The sequence below is a fragment of the Solanum lycopersicum genome, chromosome 3, assembly GCF_036512215.1.
Source record: "Solanum lycopersicum chromosome 3, SLM_r2.1".
NCBI classification, from domain to species: Eukaryota; Viridiplantae; Streptophyta; class Magnoliopsida; order Solanales; family Solanaceae; genus Solanum; species Solanum lycopersicum.
Window position 1 is genome coordinate 15,421,621 of NC_090802.1, and position 8,566 is coordinate 15,430,186.

The following is an 8,566-nucleotide window of genomic DNA, read 5'->3' on the forward strand; positions in this document are numbered from 1 at the left end:
AGATTTGCATAATTTCTCTACGTTTGAGGGTATCATGGTTTTCATTGGCACTCAGGGTGTATCAGTTAGTTATGCTATAGGTACTGACCTTGAATTTGAGTATATTCTTGTTTGGTATGGTGCTGATGAATTCCTTATGTTGATAATGCATGATATTTTGGATCCTGGTGATAAAATTAGTGACTGCCCTCCCATTTTCTAGTTATATTAATTGGATGCACAACAAACTTGTGAAAATGATCATTGGTGTTTTATAGTGTTGGAAAGGGAGCTTGAGTTGGTAAAAATGCTTCAGTTGTTGATGTTTATGTTCTTCACAAGTCAATGATTGATGACATTAAAATGACTTCTACATTGATTAGTTGTGGTAAGTTTATAATTGCAACGAGTCTTATGTATTATCTTGCCCATTTACATGGCCATGGATGTGATGAATCGTGCTCTCTAGCGCAACCAATTAAGTTTGCAAATCTTAGAAAAACATTTGATGCAGCCATGGGACCATCTCTCCTCATAATATATCGAGCTTTCCTTGTCATAATTCTTGAGCAGCACCATCGTTGTTTCTCCCTTCTCTATGAAACACCCATTGAGGTAAACAAGAAGTGTAGATTGAGGGATCTTGAATCATTTTCCTATCTCCAACAATCTTATTGCAATGAGTTAGCTTGTATTACTGATGTTCATGACTCTTTTCATATGAAAGAGGTGAGGAAAATTGTTGGGCTTAGCAAAAGAGAAAAGATGAAAACTTTTAGAATTGTGGCATATGTTATGATCTTAGTAATATGGATTGTTCTAAAGTCAATGTAATTGTTTCTCAATTCTACAAGTCGACAGTGTTTGGTTTCAACTTTGCACCACTGTCACACCTCTCCACACATTCAAATCTTGAAAGATTCAATATTATATTATTCGTGTGGCTCTACTCAAACCTTGAGGACAAGGTTCTTATTGAGTGAGGATGGGAGTATTGTTATGAATGGGCCTAGACCAGTGTTGACAAAGCATCCTAAAACCGGATTAAGTGGCCATCTAAGGGATCCGGGTTGATTAATAGAGACTTGGAAGAGAAAAAGAGGTTTATGCAAATTATTGCGGAAAAATGTCTAGCCCTCTTGTTCCCTTTCTATGATATCTATTTCTTATCCCTTTCTTCTACTTGTGTTCTTAAATTTCTATTTAGTTCTTAAATTTCTTTGTAACTCTACTTACGAATTAGTGAAATATATTGTCAGTTGTTTGAATTTGAATTGAGTTCAGTTTGTTATTGGGTTTCTTACAACATGTCTGAGATGCACTCTTTAGTGTTCTATATTGTGCATTTTTGTTTCATTTGTTACCAACTTTAACTCAATTGCCTAACGTGTAGGAGTGTCAAACAAATGGATAGAGTGGATTAGTGAATATAGGATGGTCGGAAATTAATCTAACGGATATAATAGTCAATTCGATCTGATCCATCTTTGATATGGAAAAAATGGGTAAATTGTAAACCGGATAGTCATATTATTCGTTATTTTTTTTTGGTTAAATTCATTATTTCTTATTATGTAAAAAATAGGTTTTACACATTTTTTTCTTAACCCCCCCCCCCCTCCCTCGCCCTTCCTATCTGTGTTTTCATGTTATTCTAGAAATTATTTTTCTCGAAGTGTGTGAATCAGTGTCAGGTCAGATCGGAGTTGCACGTCAGATTCCAAAGTAGATGGTGAAATTTAAGAGAAGTTTTGAAAAAAAAATCCTTACTTTTATTTATGGAATTGTTATTTTTTATAATTAGAGTTAAATAAGTTCATTTGAAAACTATTTTAAAAATATGTAAGTTAAACAAAATGAGAAAAAAATTTAAAAAATAAAATAAAATCGTACAAACATACCCTAATATAGTGTAGTTTTATGAGGTTTTTACGTTCTTGTATTTTTTTCTTTACATATTTTAAAGGAGAGTATAATTATCTGTATTTGATGATGAATTATACACGTAAACTTATGCATAATTCACATTTATTCTTAGGGGTGGTTAATGTTGTGTCTGAATGTACACACAAGTTTATGTAATTGAATACATAGTATAGTTTCTTTTTGAAATTAAATGAGTTATCGTATCCAAGGGAATTACGTTCAATTTATACTAATTAGTTTATTAACTCAATTCAATCAAAGTATATTCAAATAAATATGACTTTTTATTTGCTACTACTATGAACAATTTAGTTGATAAAGTAACCAAGAAGAACGACTTCAATTTTATGATTTAACCAAGTACAAGAAAATTTTGAGAACCAAATAAGTTATTCATTTAGTGATTTCTGTAATATAATGGTTTTATTTTTATTATATCAATTATCGGTTCTTAATGTTTTCAGGTTTATTCTTTATAGGTTAGGTCATAACCTATAGAAAATTAATACTTTAATTTACATTTATATCATCCGGTATATAAAGTTTTTTACTTATGTTTTCATCTCTCAAATTCTCAAACACTCGATTTTTTACAAGGTGCCAGTGTTTTCTAATATATATATATATATATATATATATATATATAGTAATGGTTCTATAACATCTAACATGTATGCAAACTGATAATCAATAAGTTGAACCAATAAAGTTCAGAAACCGAACCGATATGATCAATATTTTTTAAAATTATCTTGGAAAGGATTAAAACCTTCTTTAATAGCACTTTTAAATTGTGGGACAAGAGGGTCTGGTATATTTTCGCAATCATAAAATTCCCATCCATCACATTTTGTGATTCAAGATTGTGAGGAATTTTATTTGGATCAACCAATACAACATGTACTAGGATGGCTACATAGTGTAATGCAAGATTTGTCTCATCATATAGGAAGAGGTTGTTTGTCACTTTAAGTATTTCTATCTTCATGATGTCCAAACCCATTTCCTCCTTCACTTCTCTTGTTGCACATTCCTCAAAGCTCTCCCTTCAAAAGAAACAAAAAAACACACACACATAGATCTTATCGCTATCTTGTAGAGATATAAATACTATTTTCAAAAAAACTTCGATGAAGGGAAAAAATTCGCAACATGTCACATGTCGTATCAAAGCATTCATAATTAAAGAATAAGTATCAATGTGATTACCCAAACTCAAGATGACCACTAAACACTGAAATATAAGAATGAGCAACACAAGCTTGACGTTTGCCAATTAACAATTTGTTTTCCTTCACTGTGAACACTACCACAACTACTTTTGGCCTTCGCACAACCATTACCTTTTTTTTCTTCTATTAGTTAATTATTGTATTGGATTTACTTTAATTGACTGATAACTTCATGTTGTCTTTCTCTATCTATATATAAGCACAAATTAGAAAAATATTTATGTAGGTAAACTTATCCTTTTCTTTTTTCTGGGGCTATGACATATCTTTCTTTTTATGTGTCAAAGATATGATAAAGGTCAAAGAAATTGTCTTATAAAAGTCATTATCTTTTTTTTTTATAGAAATTCTTATTAAAACACTCCTTAATAGTTTTTTTTCAAGATATTTTGATTGTATCGACGATAAAAAGGACTAATATTTTTACTAAAACATAATTTTTTTTATTATTTCAATGAAAATTTGTTTTCTATCACATATTTTTTTCTAGAGATCCTGCAGTGGAATATTTTTGTTTATAGCAGTGGTGGATCCTTTTTTGTTAAAAAAATATATTGTACAATTATATGTTTATATAATAGTATTGTTGATTTCAAGATTTCTTTTAATAACTACAATATTATTTAACATTTAAGTAATATTTAAGTGTTATAACCAAAGAGATGAAAATTATAAGTCTAACCCCACTAAAAAGATTGCCAAAAATAGATGGACAAAAGTGTCACAATCGGTCGCTTTTTCGGCCAAAGGCAATGGCAACTGTGACACAATCACATCCATCGCTTTTTAGCTTGATGCTTTTCTAAAAGTGACGGATATCGTCGCCGTAGAGCAACGAAATGCGTCGAAAACTGATAAAAAAATTTTTGATTTTTTTTAACAAAACCGACAGACTTTGTTTCTTTATTTTAATTTTGTTTTTTGAATTTCCATAATGTGAAACAATCCGTCGCTTTTTTTTGGAAATTTGATTTTTGAAAATCCCAGAAAAGCGACAAACAAATGGACCTTGTCAGTTGCTTGTCTAGGCTTTTAAAAAAATTAAAATCTAGAAAAGAGATGGACTAAACCACGCTGTCCATTGCTTTTTCTGTAATTTTTTTGATATCTCCTATAAATTCAATTCAATCCAATTTATATATTCTATTCATCCCAATCAAACACACAATTATATAAATAATATACACACCAAAAAATAAGACACTTAAAATAATATTTGAAAGTATCTAAATCAAAATTTAAAGGTTTATAAAGCATTTCAAAACATCGTTCAAAATATGTTCAAATGTACAAAAAATGCATAAATTTTCAAGATGTAAACTATATATAGAGTGACTCCTACACAATTATCATCATCATCATCATCAGAACAGTCATCGGGAGGTGATGTAGTAGGTATTTATAAGATGTTCATAACTTGTTCTTTGATTTTCTGAAAGGTTACGCTCATGCTTTTTTGTTCAGCTACTCTCTTCTGCTCCGGCTCTGCCAATGCCGCTGTAAGTTTATCTATTTGATCCGATAAAGAAACAATCTAAAAACTATAAAGGGTATCGACTTGACTAGACAATTCAATTCCTTATAACCCTGACTAGAGTCGTCTTATATCATCCCGAGAGCCTAGACCCAGAATCTACCCTGGTGTGTTCCCCTTAACACCTTTTTTGTCCAAATTTGGGTGGAAAGTTGAGGAGTCATTTGTACTAAGTTATCTACATTCTCAGCAACGTAATCATGAAACTGAATCTGCATATCAATTATAAAAATTGACATCAATATATATACATATCATAAATACATTCACTATTAATATAGATCATTCATATTAAATAACTTACAAAAGCTTTTTCGGCTCTTTCCTCCACCCAGACATCCGGATCCAACCCATTTTCTTTCTACCTAACATGAGTCTTCTTGAAAACCTCTGGTGCAATGGGAATGCACCCCAATTTTTTTCCTATAAATAAAAAACTGAAATTTATAACAATATTTATGAGTCAACTAAATATTTATTTGAACATTTGAACTAGAACGTACCATCTTTTTTTGTAATTGTTCCAACGGACTTTGAACCTCCGGTGTGCAACAAACCACCCTTAGGACTACCTCTAACCTTTTTGGCTTTTTCTGATATCGCCTTAAACTGGTCTGTGTTCTTATACAATCCGATTTAATCATGAAGATGCGATAACATCTAATTCGGGCATTCACCATCATCCTAAACTTTCTATATCCAGGCAGACAGTCTGACGAATGTCTTCCTCTCAAATATGGTCGAGATGACTTGATTGTGTCTCGGATCCCAAGTACACATAGTATGAATAAAAGAAATTGAATAATGTTAATTATATAGTAAAAAAAAGTAAAATATACTAATTAAACTTAACTAAAAATGTGTACCTTAAAATTATTAAATATCGCCTGCCGTATAACGTTTTGGATCTCCGCCAAGAGTGATAAGCCTATGTATAGAGTCTCCTAACACTTTCTTTTAAATCCCCAACAACATTCTTTGTCGGATGCCACCTGCAAAATAGATAATAAATGTGTTAGTTCATGAATAGTATATTAAACGATAAGAAATAAATAGATAACAAACAAACTTAGGATAATCCATGAGGATCAATCATGAGTCTACCAAGTCTGTCCTTCTGGACATGAACTAGAGGAGACATCCCATCAACTGGAGTAGCATTATCTCTAGTTATAATTGAGGCTGATACATGCTCATAACGCTGAGTCAATGGAGGCGTATCGGCCATAGCATTTGACTGCTCGCTACTAGAATCTCTAATCCTCATAGAAGATAACGTAGGAGATTCACCTATGGAGATGGAGTACCTGCCGATAAGGGTCATCCCCGATGAATAGGCTGTAAAGGTAGGTCCTCGAGGCATATTGAAGGCAAGGCTTGTGAAGAATAGGAATCATCGATTATTTTTTATAATTGGGATAATAAAGTCGAGAATCCACTATACCAAATAGAACAGCAAGTACATGTGCATCATGGTTGATGCGCTCTAGCATAGAAAAAACAGATTCTGCAATATCCTCAGGATATATAAGTCTCCTAGACTTCTTTTTTCTAGCCTGTTTATCCTGGCTAAGTCCAAGATGCTCGCGATATCTATCATTGTCACCTCCTAATGACATGTGTTTGCAAATTTACATGTATAATATATATAAAAATCATAAATTCAACTACACTATTCCTCCTCACTTGTTTTTATTCCATCATCATCCCATTCTTCCTCCTCAGTTGTTTCATTTACATTATCGTCTCATTCTTCATCATAAAATGATTCATTTTCCTCATTCTCATACATTTCTTCATCAACATTCAGCATATCATCATCAGATACTTCTTCTAATATGTGTTGAGGATGTTCTAGTGTGGTTTCCAATTCAACATCAACTTCTTGTTGAACGTTTGCGACATCATTTTGATACGCCACATCTAAGACATTTTCAATTTCAATTATTCCCACACACTTACTTTTATGAAGATCAACCAATAAACTTTGTCTATACGGAATGAATATGAAGCGTAATGCACTTGTTTGACATTTTGTGCAATGATAAAAGGATCATAACTTCTGTATTTCCATGAATGATTAACTTCATTATATTATCTTGATGGTCAACCTTTATACCACTATGTGATGATTCAAACCAGTCACATCGAAACAATACAATCTTCTTCATAGGCCAGCCTAAATACCTCACTTTAATAATCTCATGAATGACATATTAATATTCAATAGTTTGGCCAGTACCATCAACATCACCTTGTATGTAGACACCAATATTATTTGTTTTCTGGTTCCTATAAACTTCTTCAGTTTGAAACTTAAACTTATTTACACAATGCTTATTCATTCTCAACACTTGAGATTCGGGTCCAAGTGCTACTTCTTTCACTAATTGCAAATATTGGACACTTGAGTATTCATCGTAAACCTATGTGATTGTTATTTCAAGCAATATAATTTAGTATTAATTGAATATATTGTTAAATACTTAGTGATTGCACACTTACATATTTGTATATCCATTTGAAAACCTCCATATAGATGGCTTCATTACCCAATGTGTTTAAGAACAAGTTGATCATTTTAAATTCAAGTATTTAGTTAGTTGATCAACACTTATTATTATGTAATTTTATGACATATTTTTAACAATTACTTGAGTATGGTTCAATCTTTAGACAATTAGCAAAATATATGTCATAGTTGATTGCATTCCATATAAGTTAATCCTCGCTTTCCACGCTTTTTAGATCCTCGACCATTTTGATTCAAAATAGGTATCGGTGGAAATGAACGATCAGTATTGACTTCCTCATTATAATTGGGTCTGTTACTCCAACGTGATACATCATTACCAAAGTAATAGGAATAAAAATCACCATGTTCTCTCCCAATATGACCTTGAACAAATGATCATTCGATCTTTCCCCTTTGCTTAATTGTTTGTTTGGATTTGCCAATTTTTCTGCATGTATATGTGTATATATATCTTTTGTCTTACCCTTAACATCCATCACTGTGTTAAACAAATTATCAAAATATTTTTTTTAATGTGCATCACATCAAGATTATGTTGTAGCAGATTCTCCTTCAAATACGACAAATCCCAAATATACTTTGTTTAGTCCAATTATGTTCAACACCATATCTAGGAAATCTAGAAGGTGAAGCCTCTCTAACTTTAGGTAATTGAGAAACCCTCTCCCTAATTTGATGCCATGTGAGTAATGGAGGCGGGGGGTCACTTTCAACCTTATTTTTCCTAAATGTATTTTTCATCTTTCTAAACTCATGATCCATTGTCAAGAACTGGCGATGACAATCAAATCATATATTTTTCTGCCATGCTTAAAGTGATTGACTAACTATTTTCCATGCAATACAAACATGCTAGCTTTCCAGCTGTCATCCAGCCAGACAACATCCCGAATGCAGGAAAATCATTAATTGTCCAGATTAAAGAAGCAAGCATAGAAAAATTATGCTTAGTTGACATATAAAATAAGTCAAAATGCCTTCAAACCACAATTGTTTGAATTCATTTGTCAATGGTTGTAGATAGACATCAATCAAACTTTTTAGATTACCGGGACCTAGAATAACATAACTTACAAAGATGTAGGGACTGGTCATGCACATTATAGGAGGAACATTTTATGGAGTAAGAAACACTGACCAACATGAATAAGGGGAAGCCACATTAGACAATGGTGTAAAGCCATCTGAACACTACCCCAATCTAACATTTCTTGGTTCACTAGCAAAATCTAAATATATATTATCAAAATGTTTCCATAGATCACCATCACATGGATGAGATAATATACCCAACAACCTTCTATATTCATAATGCCATCTCATAGGCAAACCTCATTGATGCATACAACCTCTTTAACC

The 8,566-nt window shown here is 32.0% G+C and overlaps 1 pseudogene; it reads right to left on the reverse strand.

The window, feature by feature from the left end:
* Positions 1 to 4,407: 4,407 nt before the first annotated feature.
* On the reverse strand, positions 4,408 to 6,290 carry LOC138347423 (uncharacterized; annotated as a pseudogene).
* Between the last annotated feature and the right edge of the window lie 2,276 nt (positions 6,291 to 8,566).